This window comes from Triturus cristatus, chromosome 4_2 (genome assembly GCF_964204655.1).
Source record: "Triturus cristatus chromosome 4_2, aTriCri1.1, whole genome shotgun sequence".
Lineage (NCBI taxonomy): Eukaryota > Metazoa > Chordata > Amphibia > Caudata > Salamandridae > Triturus > Triturus cristatus.
The window spans coordinates 204,431,700-204,445,331 of record NC_140586.1 but is presented as its reverse complement, the minus strand read 5'-3'; the positions used below and the strand labels follow the sequence as shown (position 1 = coordinate 204,445,331).

Below are 13,632 nucleotides of genomic sequence, written 5' to 3'. Positions count from 1 at the left end.
GTGAGGAAAAAAAACTGCTCCTTTTTGGAACTCCGCGGAGTGCGAAAAACTACATACTCCGCAAAAAGAGGAGTTGACCGCCCAAGCCTACATAGCATGTGGAAGAGAGAGGCTATGTGATAGGGAAGACAAACACTAGAGCGGGGAATAGAAAAAACGCTGAGACACAGAAGACTATTGCTTAGGTCAAGGAAGACAGTGGTTAAGGGACATGAAAGGCAGTGGCTTTCAAACAAAAAATGACAGTGGCTCTTGGATAGAAAAAAAACATGACGCTAGAACAGGTGAGACCAACAGCCTATGAAAGGGAAGACAGTTGCTCCGTGATAAGGAAGACAGTGATGTTGGGACAGTGAAGCCGGGGACATAGCAATAGGGACCACAATCTGCAGCGACAGTGAAGGCTTGAGAAAAAAGGTGCTAGCCCAGTGAAGATAGTCACCCTGGGGCAGGGAAGACTGACATGGAGACGGGGAGACGTTAATGATGGGACGAGGAAGACCAACTGGGACACAGAAAAGAAAGACCCTGGAACTTTCCATGACTTTAAAAAACTGTGCAGCAGGATTAACTAAAGTATGCAGCAAGAAAAGACAAGTTACGTGGTATAATGCAGCACTTTTAATGACAATATTGCTTCATTATGTTGTAATTTTTACACATTAACAGTCTGGGTAGAGGTTTCTCCTCAGTGCCAGTTTAACACTCAAATGAAGCAATAAGGAACTGAAAAGTGATCAGTCAACCTTTGTGAATGACCTTCCACTGCATTTTTGTCCTTTTTGAGCTAGCCACTTTTTTTTTTTAAATCTGCAAACTATGCAGCGGAGGATGGACTATGTGGCAAATCCATAATTATGCAGAAAACTGCGGGATTCAAATGCCCCTCAAGATAGGGGCGCCAGGAAAGGGAAAACACTGTGGACACGGGCACACAGGGGCTAGAAAGACAAAGATGCTGAGATGGGTGTGTTGGAAAGATGAACAAGGATTGGAAATGTATCGGTTTCGCCTATGTAATAAATAAAAAAACTGGGTTCATCAATCATCATCTGGGAGAAGGAAAGAGCTCCCTAAAAGATAACACAGGAGTGGAGAGGATGTGGCGCAACATCCAGAGCTGCTGACTTGAGCGCTGGGGATCCCGATTTGGATCTCGACGGCGCCTGCACAACACAACATCCTGTGATTCCATGCAAATCACTTAATCTCGTTGGGTGATAAATTGTTACGTAAATGTGCTGCAATAGTAAAAGGAAAAACTTCAGGAAAATATAATTCCACCAAAGCGGATGTTAACAGTATTTCAGCGGCGGGAAACTGATGAGAGAAGCAGACTAGGAACAATCATTGGTAAATGCAGGAAAATATGCTCCAGCCAATAGAAATCGAGTAAAAGTTAGGATATGTTATGTTAAATGCCATTTCTAAGTGGCACCTACAAGAACTAATAAGAAGCGAGGAAGCGGGATGTAAGTCTTTTTTAAGTTTGTATTAAAAACAATAAATTTCTCTTCAGGCGAAACCTAAAAAGGGAAGACAGTGCGCGCCTGTGGCCGATTAAATAAATACAAGTGCTGCTAGCGCGATGCCCCCGGCTGCGGACCTCTCATCCTCGCCTCCGGGGTCGGAGAACCACCTCTCACTGTGACGATCTGGTGAAGAGGCTCTTCTCTGAGTCCTGGAGCCGGAGGACTACCACTTATTGTGATGAAGAGCCCCCTCCCCCACCGCTCACGCGCGCGGGCCCAGCTTCCGGGCGGGCATGACCCCGCCCCCTGCGCGCTGCCGAATACTAATCAAGCCGGGCTGGCAGCCAGGAAACGGGGCAGAGAAACGTGAAAATGGGTGTCATAGCTGAGCCCCGCCACGCTTCCAGGACCTGGCATGCATGACAGAAACAGTTGGGGGAGAGCAGGCTGTGGGCCCCAGCGGCCAGCCACCGCCGTCGAGGCGCTAAATATTTGATATGGCTTTGGCGGCTCGGCTGCCTGGCAGCGTCGCACAGACAGCGGAATGGGGGCATCGCTCAAGAATGTGGGGAAGCAGAAGGAGAAAGGCAGGGCCATGCCCAGGCACGTGCCAGCCTTCGACTCCCTTGGCACCGGGAACCGAGTTAATCCTGCCCACCAGTCGTGAAACTGGCAGCTAAACGAACAACTCCCCTAAAAGGGGGGGGGGGGGGGGGGTGAAGTTTCGGGCTTTTGGGAGGAGTTGTCTTTTCGTTTTTCATGTGGTTCACGTAAAAAGAGTCTGTCTTTCTGCCGGATCCGCACCTCAATAATCTCTACCAATTCACGTTTCCCTTCTGTGTAGATAGATGGCACATTGGGAGTATCAAGAAAGACGTCAGATGACACGAGAGCCTTACAATGTTCAACATCCCGATGCCATCTCCAATTTTGCTTGGCACGACTCCCAACCATTTATATGATGACTCGTTGGGTGAAAGCTAAAATCTGGTTAAAAATAAAGACCCACCTGGTTGCCACATCTGTTCCTGTTATGGTGACCTGACCATCTCGCTCCCGGTCATCACAGACATTTTTCCCCTTTCCAGAACTTTTCGCCAACAAATAATTGTTATCAGGTGTGTCAGTCTAATTGGTAAAATAGATGCAAATTAAGACTACAATGCCCAAAATGCATTGGGCTGATAAACAAAAGCCCAGGACTGAACTCTGTGTCCGCAACTCTGTAGAGTTTGGTGCTCACCTTTTTCTCTGTATGACTTTGAAAACCTTGCACCAGTTCATAGGCTTCACTCTTAATTGAACTGTACCAAAGCCACAGCACGAAGCCTGTCGCGTTGCCCCCCCTTTGATACAATGTTTTTTGTTAGGGAGTTTTATATAGCGCAAACTCGACCCGAAGGTACCAGGGCGCTTCACATGAGCACCAGTTGCGTTGCAGACGGACACATTCATTTTGTTAGGCACAGGGAGATTTAAGTAATTTGCCCGGAACCACAGGATGTTGAGCGTCCCTGCCGAGACTTGAACCCAGATCCACAACTTCGAGGTCAACCACTCTAACCGTTAGGCCACATCCTCTCCTGTTTAAATTATTGTTGTGCAAGGTTTGCACCCAGGGCAAGCTTTGTGAGTTCTGCATGTGAAAAAATGTTAGAAGTGTGCTCAGGCCACAATGTGGCGATTGGCATTTTTTGGGGGTTGGGAACTGGCGGGCCTGTGAGCTTGTGTGAGTTGAAGGAGGGGAGAGGGGTGGGGGGGTTGGAATAGTGGTAGACAGGAGTACATATGCAGGTTTTGGCTCGATGGTAGGAGCAAAGGCTGTGTGACGTGGTCACTGTTTAAGAAGACCTTGGCACTGATAGACTGGAGACCTTGGCACTGATAGATGGTGTTCTCTGTGCCTCTTCCATGTACGTGGCTCCAAGAGCCCCATCCGGGGATTCTTTGAGCAAAGTCTGAGCCCCTACAATGCCGTTCTTTGCCAAGGGTGGGTGGTGGTGGCCAGATTTTTACTATATCTACCTGGTGCGGTGGGCATGTGGGAAGAAGCTTAGTGTGAGTAGGACAGATAATGACTAGGATTGATATAGGTAAATGTCAAAAGGATGTGGGATGCGGGTCACTTCTATTTGACTATCCTGTCTGAAGAGGTGGGTCCCCATTTGGACACTCCTAGGTAGAAGCAGGACAAACTGCTGACCTTTGGTGAGAACACTGGCCTCAGGTGTGCAAGCGGTGGTGGAGGGCCCAAAGTAGCAGGGCCGGACAGGCCGTAGCGGGCACCGGGCGTTTCCCAGGTGGGCAACCAGTTGGGGGTGGGTTTTAGGCCTCCGGGGGGCCGATTTTGTTACCGAGGGCCGGCAATATCGGGCCCCCTGTAACAAAATTGGCTGAACCCGACCCTAGCAAACATCAAGGCCGCCCGGGGACCAGCCGAGCAGTTTGCCAGAGCCGCTTTCGGTTCCCAGTCCGGCCATGCAAAGTAGCTCAGAGGCCTGGCCTCCATCCGTGATCTCCTGGGTGTCATCTGGTGCACAGGACATTATCCCAAGTTTAGGTGGGATCCCAGAGACCTTGGGTGTGTGACTACAGACTCCAGACCACTGACCTATCTGTTCAATAGGCATGGTGGTCATGTCGGTGATGGGCACAGAGTTGAAGAAGTGGTCTTGAAGTAAAAAGGGTATTGTATAGCTTTTTGGGTTTCCATCTCAGAATGATTTGTGCAGGGCTGGATTAAGACCTTTGGAGGTCCTAAGCACTTGAAAGATTTTGGTGCCCCCATATATATCTAATTAAGTTGGCCTAACAGTAGGGCGGTCAACCTCGAATCTGGGGAGCTGGGTTTGAGTCTTGGCAATGATGCTGAACATCCTGTGATTCTGGGCAAATCACTTAATCTCCCCGTGCCTAACAAAAATTAATGTGTGTCCTGATGTAACATAATTAGTGCTATGTAAAGCACTCTGATACCCGATTTGGGTCAAGTTTGCGCCATATAAAACTCTGCAAAAAAATATAAACAATAATAAACTGTAAAATAAAATGTTATTTTTCGAAATGAAAGAAAACTTACAGTAAGATGGAAAATAATGCTTCTTTTTGTATACTTCCACTTTAGTTATAGGTTCACCTGCACCATTTGCTGTTTTGCACGTTAATGTCCATGGTAAATCCGGCAATGGAGCATTTCAGTGGTGCCCCCCTTCCTTTGATGCCCTAAGCACGTGTTTATTTTGTTTAACGGTTAAACCAGCCCTGGATTTGAGGTTAGTATTAAGCCTGCAAGACAACTTCTTTATTTTGGGGATGTTTTCTGGGGGTGTGTTATATTGGCCAGATGACTTCATACCGTGTTGGAAGTATTGTACACTAAGAAGAAGGTGAGTTTGTCAGTTAGCGCTGGGGTGGGATGACAAGCGTAGTGATGCATTGTGAGGCTGGCAAGAAGGTGATGGCTTTGAATCTTCCTCTGGTCATCTTGTACTTTACTGACCGTGGTCTAGTAAGGATTTCTTGGCATGGACAACTCATTTTTGTAGGTTTGAGGTTTTATCAAGTTTAATAAGAGCAATGAAAACAAGTAGCTTTTAAATGGAAGAAGCATACACACGCAATTAACATTGTCAATATTTTTTAATATGAGGACTTTTTATGTGCACACTTTATTTAAAATGTTATCAATGAGAAGAAAAGGGAAGTTGAGTAATTTAAAAATTGCCACTGTTAAAAATAAGATGTGTCACCTTTGACCAATTGTACTGCTGGGAGGTGGGCCTGGTACTAAAAGTAGATGGTTAACTGTGAAAATGGGGTAATAGGTTCACCCAATTGCAGATTATATTTTTTGAGGTAGAATTTGTTAACCACTATCACTGAGTACTTTAGGCAGAAGAAGTTATGCAAATTAAAACTGGTTCACTGAAGGTGCCGAAATTAATGGTGGAATACTACCTGAAGATAAATAAATAAAGACAATTCTCCGCAACCCAAATTGTAAACACAAAAGTAATACTTCTTAGATAGCACATGGTGATAAAAAGCATTCATTAACCCCTTCGCCGCAGCACGAATTACGCCGCGGCGCTGGGGGGGTTCGGGGTCAGCGCGGCGCCGCCATGCTCGTGACGAAACCACGCCGTCATGAGTCACGGGCGAGCTGTGCTCATGACGGAGTGGTTCCGTCACGACTCCGCCCACTTGCATTGTTCGCCCGCACAGGCGGGGAATCAGTGCCGCGTGGGCGGAGCGGCCGCCAACAGCCGCAGCATGACGGAACCACTCCGTCATGAGCACACGCCGCCCGTGGCTCATGACGGAGTGGTTCCGTCATGAGCAGGCAAGGGGTTAATATTGGTCTTGGTGAAAATATTTTTAGAGCGTAGGTCCTCTTTTTAAAACTTTTGTTTCAGCTTCTTAATGTTTGTGGCCATGTTAGGTGTTATTTAATTTTAGGTGTTTTTAACTTTCTCATTTCATAATTCAGGCGCTTATTGACAATTCACTTTTATTGACGCTCCGGTGGCGCAGGCCTCTTAATCATATCTGAGGCGAGACAAAGCCACCCTGCTTGGCTTTACATGGCCTTATAGGTAAGGAGTAAGGGAAGACAGTGTGAAACCGTAATCTGCGTCAAGGAGGCGTTCCATGGGTGTTGTAGTGCGTGTTCCCACGCATTCACCTTGGATTTTGACGCTGCCCCAGATTTACAAAATCACGTAAACCTGGGGGAAGCTCCAAAACCTTACACCTCCCCCAGAACAGGCGTAACGAGGAAAAATGTTTTCACTTTTTTTCCTCAAGTAAAACGCTTCTCGGAATTGTTTATTCGCAGGAAGGTACCCCTTACTACGCAAAAAAAAATCCTGCAAAAAATACAGCTACCCTGCCACCATGGTGCAAAGGTGCCTGCGTTGGCACTAGGCACCAAATTGTGCACTGGCTGAATGGATAGGAATGCACCATATCTGAAAAATATGGTGCTTTCCTGCCCTTTCAAATTTGCACAGTGAAGCGCAGCAAAGAGACTTGTGGTCTTGTGGTGCTGTTCTACGCCAATTTCTTTGTAAAAGAGGCCCTAAGTGTTTATGAACTCGATATTACAACTTATAGTCTTTTATCATTTAGAAACTTGTTAATAGCTTCTACTTGAGGTACTGCCGGGACACAGCTCCAGCCCATGTTCTGCCGCCAGGCTTTGAGGTGGAGCAACAATCCTAATTTATATATACAGTGGCCAGAGGTAGAGCAGGCTGGGGCCAGAAGTTACCAGGCCCATGGACATTACGAATTCTTTATATTTCCCATAGAAATTTTGGCTGCAGTCTTCAGGTGATACTTCTGGGAAAAACAAGTTTGAATTCACACAGAAACATCGTTTTTTGAATGTTATCCTCCAAAATCTAATAATGTCCGTTATTTCCCTACCCCTAGAATTTCCAGGACACCCAGCAGTGGTAATTCCAAGGAGGGGTACTAACAGGGATTTTAACAGACCACTCTTAATGAGGGCCAAGTTTTTTCTGTGGTGCAAGTGGCAGGTTGCTATCTTAGAGCTGGTATACAGTGGCCTCCATGGATTTGGAGAACCTCAGGACATCCATCCTGCTTAGCCGAACCTCCAAGGCTTGGTGAGGGAGAATCGCCAGTCATAGTCATGCTGCTGACGTTGATGGTTGGATTTCTGTCCTATCTATAAGTCAATCCCTGCCTTGGGAATACTACCACCTTCCTTAACAAGCTCAACAAGAAAAGCTATGTATCTTAAACGCCCCCATGGTGTTCTCTCCTTTTGGACTCTTTCGGTTCATCTAAGGTCCTCTTTGCTTTTTAGGGCTATGCCACACCATCAGTGTTTCCTGATTTTCTTGCTCCTGCATGTATGTTCCATCATGATGGGGGCTACGTTGAGAAGTGTTTAGGCTAGGGTGTGGCTATCTGGACTGGTGGGCAGTTTGGGGTTTAACTTGGTAAAACAGGAGAAAGATCTTTATTGTGAGGCATACACAAGGATGCGCTTTAGGTTTTTCAATTACTCTGGGGTTAAAGGTAGACGACGTGATCAGTCCTAGGGACAGTGTTTTTTAGACCTGTGAAGAGGGTCAGCAACCTTTTTACAGAAAGATCTAGCACATGATCGGTAAATGGTTGACATTGTCAATTATTTAAGTTGATTTTTAAGTTCGATATCAGGTCAACAAGTTTTTTTTCACTGTTACCTGCTGGGATCAACCCAGTTGTTGATGCCACCCGGTGTTGATGCATTTGAGGACTTTTAAGTCATTCTTTGGGCAAGAAGCTGAGATGTGTAGAGTAGGGTTTCCAACTGCCTTTTTTTTTTTTTACCAGCATGACCAGTATTTTAATGTCCAGGCCACCTAAATACGTTATTTTTTCTTCTTATCACTACATACTTAAAAGAGTAACTATAAGGGGAAAAAACAGCTTAAAATGTGTTCTACAGCTTTCTCAATAAACCCTGATGGATAATAAAAAATAAAAAAAGACTGAAAGGCCGAGCTTTAAATGGACATGGTCTCTTCGGGTCTCCGATCCATTAGTAATTAAAAAGATACATTGAAACGGGTCGTCATCGGCCCTATAATCATGTCCTTAACGTTACCGGCAAATAACGCTAATCGATTTCTGAACAATTAATGTAAAAAACGTCCAAGTAATCCATGTCAGTGATTTACTTCCTATATAAATTTCACATTTTATTTAATCTTACACCAAAATACCAGTCTGGAAGTGACCTATAGGGACCACAAACATTCAGTTTACATGTTTAAGTTACACTCTTAATTACACAGGCACCGCCCCTTTTAGAGACACCCCCCCCAACACTTTTTGCTTCCCATTTAAGGCCCTGCTGAAAGGACATGTAAAGAATGAAAAGAGACGTTTAATACAAAGTTCTATGTAAGTATCGGGTCCAGGCCTTTGTAGAACCTTAGAGTGTGAACAAATGTCTGGTACTTTTCTCTGAGAAAGGTGGTAGCCATAGCGTAGAGTTAGGGGGCCCTTAACACAGCCGGGCGTGGACACAGGTTTGAGGAGGTGGTTGGATGCTGGCGAATGGTCCTGCAGAATGTGAATGAAGGGGCAATCCTGGCTGGTCTGAATTGCGAGGCACTGCTTTGTAGGTGAAACAGTAAGTTTCATCACTACGATCAATCTCCGACAAATAGCTGACACGCTGCTTTTCCTGATCCCAGCCTCTTCCTATCAGCCTTCTGATAATCCACTTTCCTTCTGACTGGTTTTACTCTCTTGCTGATCAGGTTGGAAATCTGCCAAGATCGAGAGAAGATCGGGTATGTGTCAAGACACGCTGCCATCTTGGACTAGTGTTGTCATCAGACTTGCAGAACTGTTGTTACTGCACTGTGTGTGTTCACTAGCTTTATGCGCACTTAGTGACACGTTAAGTATTTATGTTCTATGACAATATTTTGGTTTATCAATAAAGTTCAAGTTCAGAAACCACCAAGTTAGGTAAAAGTTCCACCAATTCATTACTCTGTTACAAAATGGCCACCATATATGGTACAGAACCCTTTGTAAACAAGCATTTGCAATGCAATAGGTCTCGCATTATAAAAGTGTGAGCAGCTGGCATTGCTAATAATAATGCAACACTAGCTATTGGCTTTGTAAATGATAAATAAATGCCATTATGTGTTTGTTTTATAAAATAGATTAAAAAAGGCATTGTCATGAACAATGCCAATAGCTTAAACTTTTGCAAATGCGAGACCTATTGCATTGCAAATGCTTGTTCTGTGTGCAGCCCTAATTTCCTTTCCTCTGCGTGGGTAAAGACAAGCCAGCCATCTGTTCTGGGAACGTGGTCCTACGTAAACATGTCACCTTGCAGTCAACGTGGCGCTGGCTGGTTCCTGAAGAGCTCTTCTTAGGAAAGCACTCGCTGCTTCTTTAAATGACCAACTTCTTTTCTGCTAATTTTTATAGGTTTAGGGACGTTTCGTAAGAAATACTGTTCTTGTATGTTTTTCTCTTTCGAGTTATTGAACCTATTATTATTCAGAGATCTAGGCAAACGTGTACAGACTAATGGAGAATTATGTACTTGGAAGCATCAGTGCTTTAAATGGAAAAAAAAATAAATGCAGGCACTAACTAAATGTAACAGAAGGGGCGAAGCTAAGGGCGTGGCTTGGAGACAAGCAGTTAATTTGATATGTTCTTGGTGTGAAACGGTGCACAATTACGCAGCAACAGTTCTGCTATTTGTAGAGCATTCTTTTTGTCTATGTATTTGTTGTTAAATGCATATAATTGCACAAACATTGCAATGCACACACATTTTTATATTCACTGAATACCAGCGTATGCCCAGGACATTTGACAAACCATGGAAATATTTCTTGATTAAAATATTTTCCCTGATCTTTAAGGTGGAAATGTCCCTGGTTAGCTCAAAAAGGCACACAAACCCACACTCTCAGATATTCACCAAGTGGTATGCAAGCAAAATAAGCATACACAGATAAAAGCACAGATACTCACCCAATTATATGCGTTTCCACACAAGCCGGTACAGAAAAACGAAAGGAACAGAGGGCAGAAAGGCACGAAAAACGAGTGGCACAGAGGGCAGAAGGGCACAAAAAAACGAGTGGAACAGAGGGCAGAAAGGCACAAAAAAAAAAGAGGGAAACGAGTGGAACAGAGGACAGAAAGGCACAAAAAAAGAGTGGAAAACGAGTGGCACAGAGGGCAGAAAGGCACAAAAAAGAGTGGCGCAGAAGGGCACAAAAGACGAGAGGAGCAGAGGGCAGAAAGGCACACAAAAAACGAGTGGAACAGGGCAGAAGGGCACAAAAACGAGTGGAACAGAGGGCAGAAGGGCACAAAAACGAGTGGAACAGAGGGCAGAAGGGCACAAAAACGAGAGGAGCAGAGGGCAGAAAGGAACAAAAAAAGAGGGAAAACGAGTGTAACAGAGGACAGAAAGGCACAAAAAGAGGGAAAACGAGTGGAACAGAGGGCAGAAAGGCACAAAAAAACGAGGAAAAACGAGTGGCACAGAACAAGAGCGCACTGAAGCTGACGAGGAGGGAGTGGGAGGGGGGAGTGGGGGCGGGCGCAGTGGTGCGGGCCGCAGTTGTAAAAGGCAGGGAGAGGGTGAGATTGAGGAAGGGAAAGATAGGGATCAAAGGAAAAAACAAGGGGGTGGCAAATGGTGTGCACTTTGATGTCCTCAGTGGCCCCGCGGCTCACTGAGGACATCAAAGCAAGTGATCAGGCAGTGCTTTTCAGGCTGCCAAATGGTGCGCGCGCCCAGGGCACATGCACTGTATTTGGAGGCCTGAAAAGCACTGTTTGCACTTCCAAAACTCGCTTACTATAAGTCTCGCCAGAGCAGCGCTAAAGCGCTGTCTCAGACGAGACCTAAAAATGAGTTACTATTTTAAGATGTTTTTTATTAACAATCCCTCTGAAATATTTATTAAATATGTTTGAATATGTGTTAAATATATGTCATAAAATTAATAATTTTAGTCCTTTGTAAAAAATGGTGGCTATCATTGGTCATCCCGCTCAAATTCTCAGTTTCAGATGAGTGCGATTGCTGTTAGCCACTTGATCTCAAACTCAATCTTACAGAGTATGTGAGGGTATGTTGGCATTTCCGCCCAGGGAAGCTATTCCCAGAGGTTATCGACGATGGGATGGTAGGCGTGTTCCTGAGATGTTCAGATCTGTGACAGCTACTCCTCCCATACTACTTGCACCCCATAGGATAATGCATTATTATTCTACAAATGCTATAACACTGTACCTTCAGCTGTCAATATACTGGGCATGTACATAGCGGCACCAAATACAGTGCTTACTCTGTAAATAAGCATTGGTAAGGCATCGGTTTCGCCTATGTAATGAATAAAGAGCTGTTTTCATCAATCATCATTTGAGAGAAGGAAAGAGCTCCCTGACAGATAACATGAGAGTGGAGAGGATGTGGCGCAGCAGCCAGAGATGCTGACTCGAGAGGTGGGGATCCCGGTTTGAGTCTCGGCGGCGGCGCACAACATCCTGTGATTCTATGTAAATCACTTAATCTCTCTGGGTGATCATTTTTTATATAAGTATGCTGCAATACTAAAAGGCAAAACTTTATGAAAATATAGTTCCACCAAAGTGGATGTTAACAGTATTTCGGCTGCGGGAAACTGATATAGAAGCAGATGAGGAACAAGCATTGATAAATGCAGGAAAATATGCTACTGTTGCCAGTTACAGTACCAGCACAAGGACTAACCATGGCACTCCTGCGAGTGTGACAATTCAGACTGCTCCAGCCATAAAAAGCAATAAGAAAGGTGTGGCGGTAGGTACTATTCATTTTGAATGTACATAGACTTATTAAACACTGTTGTGCTCATCTCAAAATTAGACCGATAGAGTCACCATGAGATGGACTGTCTTTAGTACCGGCGTTGAGAATTACATGCTGGTGCTGACCACTGGAAACCACAAGCTCAACTTTAGCACTGCCCAAATATTGTATCTATTTACACACTATGCCTTGTTTATTGTTAACCAAATATTGTCCATATTGCCCCCCTGCTATTCTGTTTACAGTTTCCCTATACAGTGTCTCTATTACCCAATTTGTATAGTGGCCATAAGTGGTGCTGATAGTTGAACCAACACTGCCCATAGAGCCGGACCACTCCTTCTATGCCTTCTGTAATGGTACACATACAGACTCTCACTATGCTTAAGCCTGGCATAAACTCTACATGTAGCTGCCAGGACTGCTGCGAATGGAGCTGCCAGGACTGCTGCGAAAGGAGCTGTCATGACTTCTGCGAATAGAGCCGCCATGACTGGTGCGAATTGAGCCGCCATGACTGGTGCGAATGGAGCCGCCATGACTTGTGCGAATGGAGCCACCATGATTGCTGCGAATGGCGCTGCCAGGTCTGCTGCGAATGGAGCCGCCAGGACTGCTGCAAAAGGAGCCATCATGACTGCTGCGAAAGAAGCCGCCAGGACCGCTGGGAATGGAGCCGCCAGGACTGCTATGAATGTAGCCGCCAGGACTGCTGTGCATGGAGTCACTAGGACTGCTGCGAATGGAGCCGCCAGGGCTGCTGCGAATGGAGCTGCCATGACTGCTCTGAATGGAGCCTCCATGATTGCTGCGAATGGTGCTGGCAGGACTGCTGCGAATGGAGCCACCAGGACTGCTGCGAATGGAGCTGCCAGGACTGCTGTGAAAGGAGCTGTCATGACTGCTGCGAATGGAGCCGCCATGACTGCTGCAAATGAAGCCGCCAGGACTGCTGTAAATGGAGCCGCCATGGCTGCTGCGCATTGAGCCGCCAGGACTACTGCGAATGGAGCCGCCAGGACTGTTGCAAATAGAGCGGCCAGGACTGCTACGAATAGAGCCGCCATGACAGCTGCGAATGGAGCCGCCATGATTGCTGCGAATGGCGCTGCCAGGACTGCTACATATGGAGCCACCAAGACTGCTGTGAAAGGAACCGCCAGGACTTCTGCGAATGGAGCTGCCAGGACTGCTGCGAAATGAGCCGTCATGACTGCTGCGAATGGAGCTACCATGACTGCTGCGAATGAAGCCGCCAGGACTGCTGCGAATGGAGCCGCCATGACTGCTGCGAATGAAGCCGCCAGGACTGCTGCGAATGGAGCCGCCAGGACTGTTGCGAATGGAGCCGCCATGACTGTTGCGAATGGAACCGCCATGACTGCTGCAAATGGAGCCACCAGGACTGCTGCAAATCGAGCTGCCCATGAACAGCGCCTGGATACCCTCACGGCTGATAAGCTGCGCTATATAAATCTTCAAACTTTAAACGTTACATATGCTCATATACTGTGCCTGTAGCTGCCCCTATGCTTTACTTATACCTACCCATATACTATGATGACAGCTGCCATAATGTTGTCTATAGTTGTTTTTGTTTCATGATTTGTAGTGCACATCAGTTGCAGCAACAAATTGAAAGATTTCACTAATGCATTACATCCAAAAGAAGCAATTAAAATATTCTAACAATATGAAAAAATAAAATAGAAAACAGGTAGGCTTCTGCTTAAAACATTATCCTGGCCTGAATTTGAAGATCCATGCGTAGCCGGTCTGGGTGTATAAAAA

The 13,632-nt window shown here is 45.8% G+C and overlaps 1 protein-coding gene across 2 annotated transcripts in view; it reads right to left on the bottom strand.

The window, feature by feature from the left end:
* Positions 1 to 13,632, bottom strand: part of GRIN2B (glutamate ionotropic receptor NMDA type subunit 2B) — a 572,709-nt gene that overhangs the window by 484,342 nt on the left and 74,735 nt on the right. The window lies entirely within an intron of this gene.